Raw genomic sequence first — 13,732 nt, forward strand, 5'->3', positions numbered from 1 at the left:
ATTTGCAAGCATGTTTACTTACTATACAGAGAATTACTATACAGAATTTCATATAAATTATTTTCTCCTTGGTGTTAATCTAGCCACACCCTCAAGGCTTGACCATCTGCATCTCATATCAAGTAAAGGTAAAAGTTAAACTAGCTTAGTACTTACCTATTCCAGGCATGGAGTAAAGCTATAGCACCTTTGGAAATACATAAAAACAAGAACTGACAAATGGGATTTGTATCAAATTGAAACTTTCTGCATGTCAAAAGAAATGGTTGCCAGAATCAAGAGACAAGCCACAGATTTGGTGGTAGTGGTGGTGGTGGGGAATCTTGGAAGGCTATTCATTAGACAGATAATACCTAAAACAATTAAACACCAAAAGAACAAATAATCCAATTAATAAATGGGAAGTGAACTGAGCAGACAGTTCTCAAAGGAAGTACAAATAGGTCTGGGACATAAATGAAGAGGTAGAGAACCTGTCTAACATGCAGTACCAATGTCTAATAAATGCATGAAGAAATATTTATATTCTTAGCCATGAAATATATACAAGTCAAACTGGCACTGAATTCCATCTCACCACAGTCAGATTAGCCAAATACCAGTGAGGGTCTGAGAGATAAGGAATGTAGATTGGTGGAATACATTGGTAGAAATGTAGGTTCACGCAGCCACTCTGAAAATCACTATAGAAGCTCCTCAAGAAACAAAGAAAAAGAACTATCACGTGTTCTTAAGCATATATCCAAAAGGATGTAAGTCACACAAGACACACACACACACACACACATGTTTATAGCAGCACTCTTTACAATATTCAAGGTTTTCCCAACAACCAAGGATTAGATAAAAAGAAGTGTGGTACATAGATTCAAGGCAGAGATAAAACAGAAACAATTATTCAGGCATCAAGAAAACTGAAATTATGTCATTTCCAGAAAAATAGATAGAACTAGAGGATATCAGGTTAAGCAAGATAAGCCAAACTCAGGAAGAAAAATATTCCAAAGCCACTTTTCTTTGCTGTGAGTTGTCAGACATAACCCCACATCTCAACCAACAAGATCCCACTGGTGATAACTGGGGATAAACACTTATTCCTTTCTCTCCTTTAATTAAGGAATCTCCCCTCATTTACTTACACAGAAAATTTGCATACTCACACATCAAGAAATAAAATCAGAGTCAGAAATTGAAATTATGGCCTGGTGCTGGTAGTGTATGCCTGTCATCCTAGCTACTCAGAAGGCTGAGATCTGAGGATTGCAATTTGAAGCCAGCCCAGGCAGGAAAGTCTGTGAGACTCTTATCTCCAATTAATAAAAAAAGAAAAAAAAATGGGGCTGGGAAGGTGGATCAGTGGTAGAATGCTTGTGTTGCATGCATGAGGCCCTGGGTTGGATTCCTCAGCACCACATAAGCAGAAAAAGCCAGAAGTGGTGCTGCAGCTCAAGTGGTAGAGTGCTAGCCTTGAGCTGAAGGGCTGAGGGACAGCGCCTAGACCCAGGACTAGCTTCTGCATCCCCCCACCCAAAAAAAAAAAAGAATTTGAAATTATGTGGATGGGAACTGGGCTATTTAGAGTCTGCTTGGTGTCCAGGTAATATCTCATGAATAATCTGGTTGGAAACTTCCCTGACCTTTGCTCCTTATCTCTCAGAGTCAATCTGTTCTCTGGTATTAATGCCCTTCATATTGGAGGAGGAAAAGAGAAAGCCGATGAATCATTCAAAAGGATTATGAGTGTATCTAACTTATATCCACATGGACTTACCTCCATAATATCTAAAACACAGTAACTCCAAAGCACAATAATAAAATGAAAAGAAAACACACTAAAAATGGGCACATAATGTGACTAGACGTCTTCAAAGTTATACAAATGACCCATAAACATATTTTTTCAAAAAATACCCCACCTCATTGGCCAGCAAGAAAACCAAAATCAAAACCACAATAGGATACCATTCACATCACTAGGATGAGATGATAATAGTTAGTGTTCATGAAAATGTGGACGCACAGCTCTTTTAGACTGCCGATGGAAATGTAAAATGATTGCTCCTTAATGCAAGAGACATGGGCCTAACTGGAATTTCATTTCCCAGGAAAAAAAATTCCTATATGCTTGTGGGGTCAGAAGTTGTGCTAGACAGCTCTCTTGACTACAACCCAGGCCAACCCAAGTACTCTGGAAAGATGAGTCATTGCATGTGGCAAAATGACTCTCTTGAAAGGACACTGTGGATCATATGCATTCTGAGAATATGAGCCTGAGAAACAAATAATCACCTGTACCAAGCATGCAATTATAGATTCTTCTACTTGAAAGACACCTCAGAGAAAATCTATTTATCACACAAAACGTTTCACCTAGAATAAATGCTCAAAGAGCTGGCATATGTGTTGCCTCCCCCTTTGAGATGCAATTTGACTGCCTTCCTTGGATTTCATTACCAGGGGAACATGGCCCCCTCTCTCTGTTTTCACCAGCAGGAAAAACAGCTTGTGACTAAAGGAAGCAGGAAACAATGGAGAAGCACAGGTCACTTTGCTTAGAATAAACTATAAAAGGGCTCCAACACCATTACCCCCAGAATCCCGCTCTCCCTGCTCCGTGTGCCTTCCTGTGCCTTATGGTTTTTCTCCTCTTATCTGCTGTAGGACTCAAAAAACCAACAGCAAAATTGTTGAGAACATTTTTGACTACAATCTGAAATAGATACAACCCCCAACTTCCGATGGGTTGACTTTACCATTTTTCAGCTTTATGACTGACTATGCAAATATAATATGCATTCAATTGAAACTGACCTTTGATTTTGGGAATTTGGCCTTTTCACAGGCTAGTAATAGGCAAAACTCTTGTACCGCTAGGCAGTGGAAGCCAAACACAGCTCCCAGTCAGCCATATGGCCCCTGTGCTGCAGGCATTTATTTGTGGAGTTTTGTGTTTTTAAATCCCATTATGTCTACAAAATATCCATCTGCATCTCCCAGACCCAACCATTCTGCTTTTCACTTTCAGTGCCATGATGTGATAAATTACTTAACAATTTCATTTCTGCCAGGCACCAGTACCTCACACCTGCACTCCTAGATACTCAGGAGGCTAAGATCTGAGGATTGCAGTTTGAAGCCAGCCCAGACAGGAAAAGTCTGAGAGACTCTTATCTCCAGTTAACCACCAAGAAGCCAGAAGTAGAGAGGTGGCTCAAGTGTAGAGTATTAGCCTTGAGCCAAAAAAAGCTGAGAGACAGGCCCAGGCCCTGAATCTAAACCCCAGGACCAGCATTTAAAAAAATAAACAAACAATGCTTTAAAAAATATGAAACAAGCTTTGTGATACATAATCCTGCCTATCAGTAGGCTCACTTAAATGTCCTGAGCACACTTAAGACCCCAACTAAGCCATGATGTTTGATAGCTCAGGTAAATTATGTACATTTAGCAAATTTTTCACGTGTAGCTGATCCTATTGCAAGTCAAAGAGCATCTCTGTCAGGCCTGCATGTGAGTCCATCTCAGTAGCTTACACAATGTCCCACTTCCTTTGGCTCTTCAAAGCTCTCTCAGGGTCAGCTAACTCAGTTGCATTGGTTCCACAAGGGGAAGCTGTTGGATTACGGAGCTCCAAATAAATGATATGGCTAATTTCATCAACTCTAAATGTATATTTTCATTTGCAAATGCAATGTATATTTTCATTGGCTTAAGCTAAATATCGTCTCACAATGCTGAAAAACCCATCCATTTCAGTTACAGCCAGATCAGGGGACTCAAAACAGTATTGTTCAAGTGTAATCTCTCAACACCTTTGGCTCTACTTTCTTCTACGCTGCCTATCGTCTAAGCAAAGATGAGTTTATTTTCTACCAGTCTCCTATCCCATCCGAAACTAGGAGCCTGATCAAGAGTTGATCCAGAGTTTCAGAATGATCTTATTAGCCTAGAGTGAGTCACGTGTCATCCCTGAACCAATCACAGAGACTCTGAATGGTGTTCTGTTTACGGAATGCCATTGATTTGGACTAGCTTCCTTCTTGGGGCTCCAAAAGACCAGACCATTCCAGAGAAGGATTATTTGTCATAGGTGCCACATCATCACTTGGATTGTGCCCATTAAGTTGCCAGTCAAATTGAATCCATGCAATAAGGAAGTATTGCCCCTGCTTTGACCCTAAGGGAAATTTAGAAGTGAACTGTCCCTTTTTCTCTATTTCTGATTTTTTTGGTTCTTTTCTGCCTATAAAACCACCTCTTCTCAGTTCATCAGAGCATGCATTCTGTTTTATAAATGAAGTATTCCGCCTTTCTAGATCACAAATAAAACCCATTTAAGATCTTCAAATTAAATGTGTAGTAATTTTGTCTTTGAGTGTGCCCAACTTTACGCACTCATCCAACCCTATGTGGATTGTGAAAAAGGAAAGGTAAGGTTAATCCATCATGATGAAATCAAGGTACTATTTGCAGAACAAAGAAATGATGCTGGATAGGTACAAATATAACCAAATGCTCATTACAGGCCACTTAATCTGGTTTTCTACAGGATTCACTACAAGGCAATCTTGAAACAATTACTATATGATAGAGCCATTCCTTTTAGAAACACTTCTAAAGTTTTCCATATGCAAAAAGATAAACTTGGCACGAAAACCACCCAATAGACAGTACCTCGAGCATTAGGCCTTTTAAAGCAGAACATATTTCTTTTTCCTGATTACAGCCTGTTTCTATCATCACCCTTATAATAATTTTCACACTTTTTTCTCACACTGGAAGTAAAAATTTCAGTGTCAAATTTCTCTTCTGTCTTCCATGTCATTATGTTAACAGTTTCTCAGTCTTGGTAAGTTCTTTCTGGAACATCATTTTTCTCCTAAAACAGGAAGTATGTGAGCCAAAAATAATCTTTCCTCTTAGCCTAGTAGCTCTCCAGTGAGTGTTGCTAGAGGTTTAATAAAAAGCAGTGTTCGCAGCCAGAGCTCCCAAACTGGTACTGCACAGAGGACAGCTTTGAAATTCCGCTGGGGTTCAAGCTCCTCGAGCAGATGTTCCCTCTGGGTGTGGAGGCCACACTTCCACAGAGCGTATGCCTGGCTCTGCCCATACCATCCTACTGGGGCTTTCCAAGAGCTGAAGATTTGCACAAGTGCAGCCTTCCCTCTGTTCTGCTATCACAGTGTTCAACCATGCACCCCACACACCCTGTCCACCATCCACCCATAAATCCCGCTGTGCTGCGGAGGCCAGGAAATGGATGTGTTCTCTGTTCAAAGGCCAGCAAGCCAAGAACTCCCAAAGCTCTTGCGTCAGAATCAGTAGTGTCTAACTGTGCAGGGTGTTCTTTGTTGACCCCACCTGGCAAGGGACCACGGCAACGCTTAGAATCATCCAACTCCCTGTGGTTCCCAGGAAAGAGACTGGGATTTAGAACTAAATCCCACCACTGGTTCCTGTTCACCTACACTGGATCTTCCAGCCCTTTCCATGACCACAGACCCTGCTGCTTTGTAAGGGCTGTCCCCCTTCCCATCATCCATGAGCGTGGTCACGCTAGATGCTTTTTAAGACAAAACCAGCCACCACACCTGCATCTTCTGGTCTCAAGGATGGGTTCTAGGACAGAGCTTGGCCTAAAACAGCCAGTTCTGAGCAAGTCAGAACATTTTTCAAGAGCTATGGAAAGAAACATCCTTGTCCTAATGGACTTAAAGCTGAGCTAGTGATGAGGACCAACTTATCATTTTTCCTGGGACTTGCTGGGCTTTAAAACTGAAAACCTGCTGAGTGCTGGTAGCTGTAATCCTAGCTACTCAGAAGGCTGAGATCTGAGTATTGAAATTCAAAAGCCACCCACGGGCAGGAAAGTCTATGAGACTCCTATCTCCAATCACTCACAAAATAAGCTAGAAGTGGAGCTGTGGTTCAAATGGCAAAGTACTAGCCTTGAGCAAGAAGAAGCATAAGGACAGTGCCCAGGCCCAGAGCTCAAGCCCCAAGATCAGAAAAACAAAATTTGAAAACCCCACATCCAGGGAACCCCTTAATCCTAATCCTAGAAAACCAGAAAGTGCAGCTGTTCCATGTGATGCGAAGGTTGAAGACCACATTTACATTGTTGCTACATTAAATGTGGTAATCAAACTAGCACAGAGGAAACGAATCTCAGAGATGGAAATAAGCAGCTAATCCTGGTCATATCTCCAAGCCCCAACACATCTTTTTTTTTTTTTTTTGCTTAAGCCATCATAGCTTGTATTTTCTAACACTTGTAACAGAAACTATTCACTAATGCATCCATTTCTAAGACACCAGGCTCTTAACCTTTCTAAGGCTCGATAAGTACAACCATAAAACTGAAATGACATTTCCTGTAGATTAAATGAGCCAACAGCGCCAAGTATCTATCTCAAGGCCTGGCATGGAGTAACTGCTCGGTACATTTTGTTTCCTTCCCTTTATAAGATAGAACACTCATAAACTCTAGGGAGTAAGAGCCAGCAGGGAAACAGAGGTGTGCTGGCTCTTGATTGCCGATGATAACAGATAAAGAGAACTGAAGACAGATGGAAAGGGACTTGGCTGAAGCTCTCCAGCTTAGTGACAAAGTCAGCTAGCACCTGCCCCCTGAATTGTCACTAGTGTCCTTTCCATCTCATCATGAACTCAACTCTTGTTTAGCTCCCCTGAGATTGCCAGCCTGTAGAAAGCGTAATGGCTTTGACATGTGAAGAGCCAGGTGCTAGTCGAGAGCAGAGAGTCACCTGAGCCGGTGGATTCAATGAGTATCCATCCAGTTACAACAATAGATGGAGAGCAAGTATCAGCTCTGAAACACAGACTGAGTGAAGCCAAAGGTACTTACTGTCCTGAAAACTACTGAATAATGGAATATAGCTGGTATGGCCTGCCTGTTTGTATCTAAATACACACACACACACACACACACACACACACACACACACTCATACACTGAAATCCTAACTCCACATGGGATGCTAGGAGATTAGACCTTTGAGAGGTCATAGGTCATATAGGTGAGGTTCCTGTTCTGGAATTAGTGCTTTTATAAGTATGATAGTATGCTAGTACTCTCCTTTCTGTGTGTCTCTGTGTGTGTGTCTCTCGATCTCTGTCTGTTGTCTCTCTCTCACTCTATCTCTCTCTCATTCTCTCCAGCCTCATATGAGATTAAAGGAGAAGATTGCTATCTGCTAGAAATTGGTCCCTCACCAAAACCCAACCAAGCATACACTTTGATCTCAGACTTTCAGCCTCATGAACTGTAAGAAATATATTTCTATGGCTAAAGCCCTCCAGTCCACAGTATTTTTCTTTTTTGGGGGGTCCGGTCATGGGCCTGAACTCTGGGCCTGGGCGCTGTCCCTCAGCTCTTCAGCTCAAGACTAGCACTCTACCACTTGAGCCACAGCACCACTTCCAGCTTTTTCTGCTTATGTGGTGCTGAAGAATTGAACCCAGGGCCTCATGCATGCAAGGCAAGCACTCTACTACTGAGCCACCTTCCCAGCCCTCCATAGTATTTTTCTATAGTAGACAGGGCTTATTAAACCAATATCAATGATCAGTTGCTAAGCATCAGATTCAAACACTAACTTTCTTCTTAGAAAAGTAAAAAGTATTTTCACCATGAAACTCATAGCTGAAATGTCTTTTCTCCAAACAAATGACACTGGAGTACGAATGGCAGCTGGAATACAGAAGAGAATGTGATTGCTCTGCATCAAGCTGGATTCAGGGCAGGGGTGGGAAGAGGGCAGGAGAAGGCTGGCTCCTGGGTATCATTTGTTCTCTCTAGTTGGCAAGCATAGTCAAGGCTCACAAGAGCATGAGGAGACAGAGCCTGGTGGTTGCCTGAATTTCTGATTTATTTGTCCTGTCTACAGAGCCTCCTGTACCACAGCCATTCTAATGGTTTCACTCGATGCTGACTTGAGATCACCAAAGGAATATTCTCCTTGAATGCCACATGTTTGGCAGGGATAATTGGAACATAAGGGCCATGTGGTTCCCTCAGAACTACTGGGCCTTGCTCCCAGCTGCTAGTCCTAGAGGAATGCACGGTACTAAACTAAAGGGACTTTCTTCTCTGTAGAGAAGTGTCATCACTCGGTGTTCAGAGTCAGCCAGAGATGAAGAATGGAAACCTGCTACGAAGATGGGGATGGCAGGGACCGTGGCCTTCACCATGAACCTGACACAACAAATGGTAGGGAAATGAGAGTTTCATGTGCACAGGGTTCACCACATTGCTCAACCCTACAGGTCTTGAACTAAGTGATAAGAAGACAATTCTGAGCATCATTGGTAAAGCTGGATTTGGGTCCCATGTTCAACCCTATCTGCCCTCTATCACTCATACAGATCCAGGGAAAGGCGGCACAGCTGGACCCCTGCTTGTCCTCACAGGGGGAAGGGCCTCCCCTCAGTATTCTGGTTCTTATGAAAATAGCTTCCCCAAATAGAACTGTCTTGTGACCCACCTTATTCCAAGTTCCACATAAAGGCAAAGGTTCTGCATGAAACCACATCCCTTTACATGATGTTGCCACATTCTTTAAGTTTGGTTAGTTTAAGATGAACAATAAAGAAATTAATTGAAAAAATTAGACACAGGTCTGGTAGTAGCTGTCTATAATCATAGAATTTGGGAGTCAGAGGCAGGAGACTAGTCTGGGTTACATAGCAAGACCCTGGCTCAAAAAAATTTTTTTTAATTAAAGATTAGCATTCCTGTTTCAACCCAGACACCAACAATCTGAGAAGTTCCTGCAGGTCTAGTTCTAGACCAGACTTGGGAAAACCAAGGTTTAATTAAGTCCTAAGGACCCTCATTGATGCATGTTCTGGGAAAGGGTGGAGATCCCCTAGCCAAGTATTCACAAAGGTTTTATAAACTCTGCAACAGCAAGCTAATATAGCTCCATTATTAATTCCGCTGATTTTTCCCATTCTGATGTCCTCCGTCACACATACCTTCATAATGGGTATTATTGGTGGAGCCTGGATTATTATGAGATCTGGCTAAGGTAAAATTGACTTCAAAACCCATGGGTATTAACAATAATGTCTGGAGATAGTTTTAATTAGTGAAGTTTTTGTTAGTTATTGAAGAATAGAATTAAATTTCCAGAGTATTTTAATATATTTCTCACAGAATTTTCCATTGAGATAATTGATTCATATACAGTGATTAGAAATAATATGGAGATTTCTTATATACTTTGTCCATCTCTGCAATGATAATATTGAACAAGCAATAGTCTAATATAGTATGAGTATTCTCAGATTCTACTTATTTACATTAATATTTCCCAGTTTTACTTATTTTTGTGGGGGGGAGGTCAGTTCTAAGTCAGTTCTAACAATTTTACCACCTGTGTGAATATGTGTTTCTATTATCAAAGTTGACTCACTAAGTAGTTTTAAAACGACAGTAACTCCCTCATTGCTCTTTGAAATCCAGACTTAGACTAAATTCTCCTTCCCTTTATTTAATTCTGGGCAACATCTGTCCTACATCTCTAGATGTTCAAAATGTGATACTAGTGGAGTCCATTCAGTATTCCATCTTAGGAGGTAGTCTTTTTTTTTTTTTTCAATTGTGAAAATACCATACAGAGGGGTTACAATCACATGGACAAGATAATGAGTACATTTCTTATCAAGCATTGTTGCCTCCTCCTTTGTTTCCCCTTCCCATCCCTTCCCATCCCTTCCCTACTCTCCCCCTCCTCCACACCCCCAGGAGGTAGTCTTGTTTCAGCATAATCCCCTAAGATCCGTGCAAGTTGCTGTGTATCACTAGTTTATTCTTTTCCGTAGTGAATAGTATTCCACAATACAGGCCTAGCAAAATGTGTTTACTCATGGATTGATCCGATACCTATGTTAATTCCAGCTGTGTGAACAGTCACGCACAGGTTTCTGCGTGCACTTGAGTGTTCATTTCTGTGAGATGTGTGTCCGATCTTGCTGTCACTGGGTCATATGGAAACCATTAGTGATCTCTCCCTTGCAACATGGTCCTCCTGGAGGAGAACACACACACAGCCTACTCAAAAATCCTCCAGACTAGAAATCAACAAAACAACAACTGCTATTGTAAACCAAATCTTGTGCCTTTTTTAACTGCCAGTGAAGAAACCACGTTCGAAGCTGATAATCCAGCTGCTCTTCTCTATAAAATAGAAATACCTTGCAACCCTATCAGCTGTTTACTGCTCTAGAGTGAGACTGGTACCAGGAATATCATGAAGGCTTACTCTGATGTTTATGGTTGATGCTTCATCTTCAACATTTTCTCTGCTTTAGAGAAAGAAATGTCTTTCTCTTCCTTCCATTTACATGTGAACTATTTTAGAGAATTAGCCATCAAATTTACATGGAAATAGTTTGGTAGAACTCTCAACAAAGATACATTCACAAATATGTGCATTCTTTGTTAAGACATGAAATCAATAAGGTTATAGTACCCTTTATAGTGTTTGTGGGAAGCAAATTAGCAATGTAAACAAGGGGATTGTTTCAAAATACTAAGATATTAACACACTGGCATCACACATCTGCTAATAATACATGATTAATCTTTTGTGTTTGTGTGTGTGTGTGTGTGTGTGTGTGTGTATGTGTGTGCTTGGAGTTTGAACTCAGGGCCTGAGTGCTGTCCCTGAGTATTTGTGGTCAAGGCTGGTGCTCTACCACTTGAGTCACAGCTCCACTTCCAGCTTTGGCCTTTAATTGGAGATAAGTGTCTCATGAACTTTCTTTTCCCAGGCTGGCTTCAAACGGCAATCCTCAGACCTCAGGCTCCTAGGATTCTAGGTGTGAGCCACCAGTGCTTGGGTAGTGATTAATCTTTTTTTTTTTAGAAAAGCTATTTTAGCATCAGAACCTAAAAGTAACATAGCTTCACTTGGGGAAATAATTGTGGTGTAGAAAAGCAGGATTTTGTCATCTAAGACATAAATTCTAGTCTAGGCAAAGAAGCTCAGTAACCTTTAACATTTTGGCCTCTGGGTTTCGTTGTTTGTAAAATAGGGATAACACTTCATATCAAAGCTGCTAGAAGAAAATAAAGTATAAGGAGAACCTCAACATTACCTTGATCTAGTAATGGTTCTAAAATCATTCTATTTCATTTTCTTCTCTACTCCAACCTTTCAGATTATACCAGTGAGAATTCTTATTTCACATAGTTATCATATGACACATCACAATCATCAGGATATTTTTTTCCATTAAAACCTTGGGAAAATATAATTTATTTAGGCTTTAAAGTTTATTTTAAAATCAAAGTTGACCACTTTAAATTCTCTCTTGCCTTCCCAATTTGGTCTAAAGGCTAGTTCCCCTGATAACTATTAACTTCGTAGCCCAACCAATATTTCTTAGGGAAGCAAAATTCCTGCCAACACCCTTGACAGCCTTGTCTAAAGGAAATCTGAAAAATTGAAGGCAATATTACTTGATATTATTTTTTCTAATTCCATTATAAAAATTCAGAAGGGTATGAAAGAAAATAACCAAATATTTTTTAAATATATAAGTAGCATAAAGATTTACATTGCTTTAAATGTTATTCAGCAATTTTGAAGGACTTTGCATTTTCAGAACACTTTAAGCCTAAAAACATACAAGGCACCATGGGTGTAACATAAAACGTATCAGGCAGCTGCTCCATCACCAGGTTCCGATCCTGGCATAGTCATAAAACAATGGGATTTTCAATCAGCAGAATGGCCCTTTGGGCTAAGTCTATTTCCTAAGTCATGTGAATATGTGCTTGATACTATTGACCCTAGGTTGGTTTGGGATTTTTTTTCTTCTTCATACTCTCAAAGGAATGAGTGGGAAGCAGGTTTTGACCATTTGCCCAGCAGTACTTGCAGAATACGGTATCCCGAACAGGCTAACTGGCACTGGGCAGCCTCATTAGCATAATGAATATCCCAGGAGGCAGTTTTTCCAGTTAAGGGTGGAGTCAAAAAGGTCAGCAGATCAAAATCAAAGCCAGATGGAAAATTACAGACTCAACAACTTGACTGACCATTTTCTTAGGCACCCAAAGGTGCTAGAGCACTTTGCTACTCCAAAGGAGGAGGAGGAAGCTTCTAGTCTAAGAGGAAGAAACAACATCATATCATCTTTGTTCCAGCAAGGTCATCACCAGAAATGGTCATTCCTGAATGCATTTTAAAGCCTCTGCCTTTCACTTGTTCGAGAGCCAATGCTCGAGAGTGTTGTTGGGATTTGCTGTGACCTTGGACTCAAATCTCATTTGGCATTTGAGAAATCGGGATAGCTGTCTCTCTCAGTTTATCAGTTTGACACTCTTGAGTTTATTTAGGACATCTATGGAGCCCTCTGTGAGGTAAGCTGTTGATCCTTGACACCTCTCCTTTAGGTTCAAAGTGTTTAGTTTATTCTAGTTAGATGGGGGCCAATAGGAAGAAAAGAAAAGAACCAAATGGAAAACAACCCAGATGTAGGAAAGTGGATTCTAGTTGGGTGGCCTGGATTCAATAGTAAAGACTACTACTGGGAATATCTCATGACTGATGACCGTATGGGACCCTTCCTAAATTAGTCACCATGACAACCTGATCTTGTCCTTAAGGCAAGGTCAGCCTTGAGGCTCTAAATACAGAGAAGAGTTTGTTTCCCATCCAATCAACAGACAGCCCAAAATGTCACTAAATAATACTGAAATGGACTAAACTATAAAATAAGGGTAGCTCCAAGAATAAGAACTAGCTTTTCCCATAATGCTTATTTTAATGCTTCTCCAATCTCACATTTATTGAAACAACTTTTTAAACCTCAATTTTGGAGGCCCATTTTATTCAGATATAAAGTTATTCAAGTCCGCCTTGGAAAGAATGGCCTAGTGTTTGTGAGCTCAAAGAGCTGCAAGTCTGGGGACCCTGGGCCTATTTTTTGCTCAGTGAACTCAGAGCCAAAGGCACTCAGTGAGCAGAAGTTAGTAATTTAAGTGATTACTGGGTCTATTAAGCCCACACTGCATTACCATATGTCCTGTTTTCAGAAATACCATGAGGGCAGAGAACACAGGTAAGGTCTGTGGCAAGAGAAAATATAGGCTCCTAGTAGGGTAGTTCACGAAGAGGTGTTATTTGATATAGAAATATGGGGAATGAAAAGTCACAAGAGATTCATGGGGTTGTGAGTGAGAAGAGGAAGAGGAGGGAAGTGAGACAGCATTGTCCATCTGGATTACAAGAATGAAGGTGATGCTCTCAATCAGAAGAGATACTATAAAAGGTGAAGGAAGGGGGTGACAGTTAGGGACAGAGGACAAGGAGATGGGATTGAGGCTGTGGCAGAATCCCTTGCTGGCTACCTCTCTATGTAGAACTGGCTATCTCTATGCCAGAGATCCAGATGTGGATCTGGTGCTTATGAGGAGAACTGGAGGTTACCAGGTGGATGAAGCTAAGGATCCTGTGAGACTATGTTGAGCAGATAAACCACCCGATGAACTTGGAGGATTGTACCAGTTAGTTATGTGTAGCTGTGACCAACATATATGACATAAGCTACTTAAGGGAGGAAGGCCATATTTTGGTTCACATCTTCAGATGATTTAATCCACAGTTGCTTGGTCCCATGGGGTTGAGCAGAGGCAGTAGGTATGGAAAAGGAGCTTTGTGGACTTTGTCGCACACAGGAAGCAGAGGGTAAGGAA

This window comes from Dipodomys spectabilis, unplaced genomic scaffold, assembly GCF_019054845.1.
Source record: "Dipodomys spectabilis isolate Male_0828 unplaced genomic scaffold, ASM1905484v1 ptg000051l, whole genome shotgun sequence".
In the NCBI taxonomy this organism is placed as follows: Eukaryota; Metazoa; Chordata; class Mammalia; order Rodentia; family Heteromyidae; genus Dipodomys; species Dipodomys spectabilis.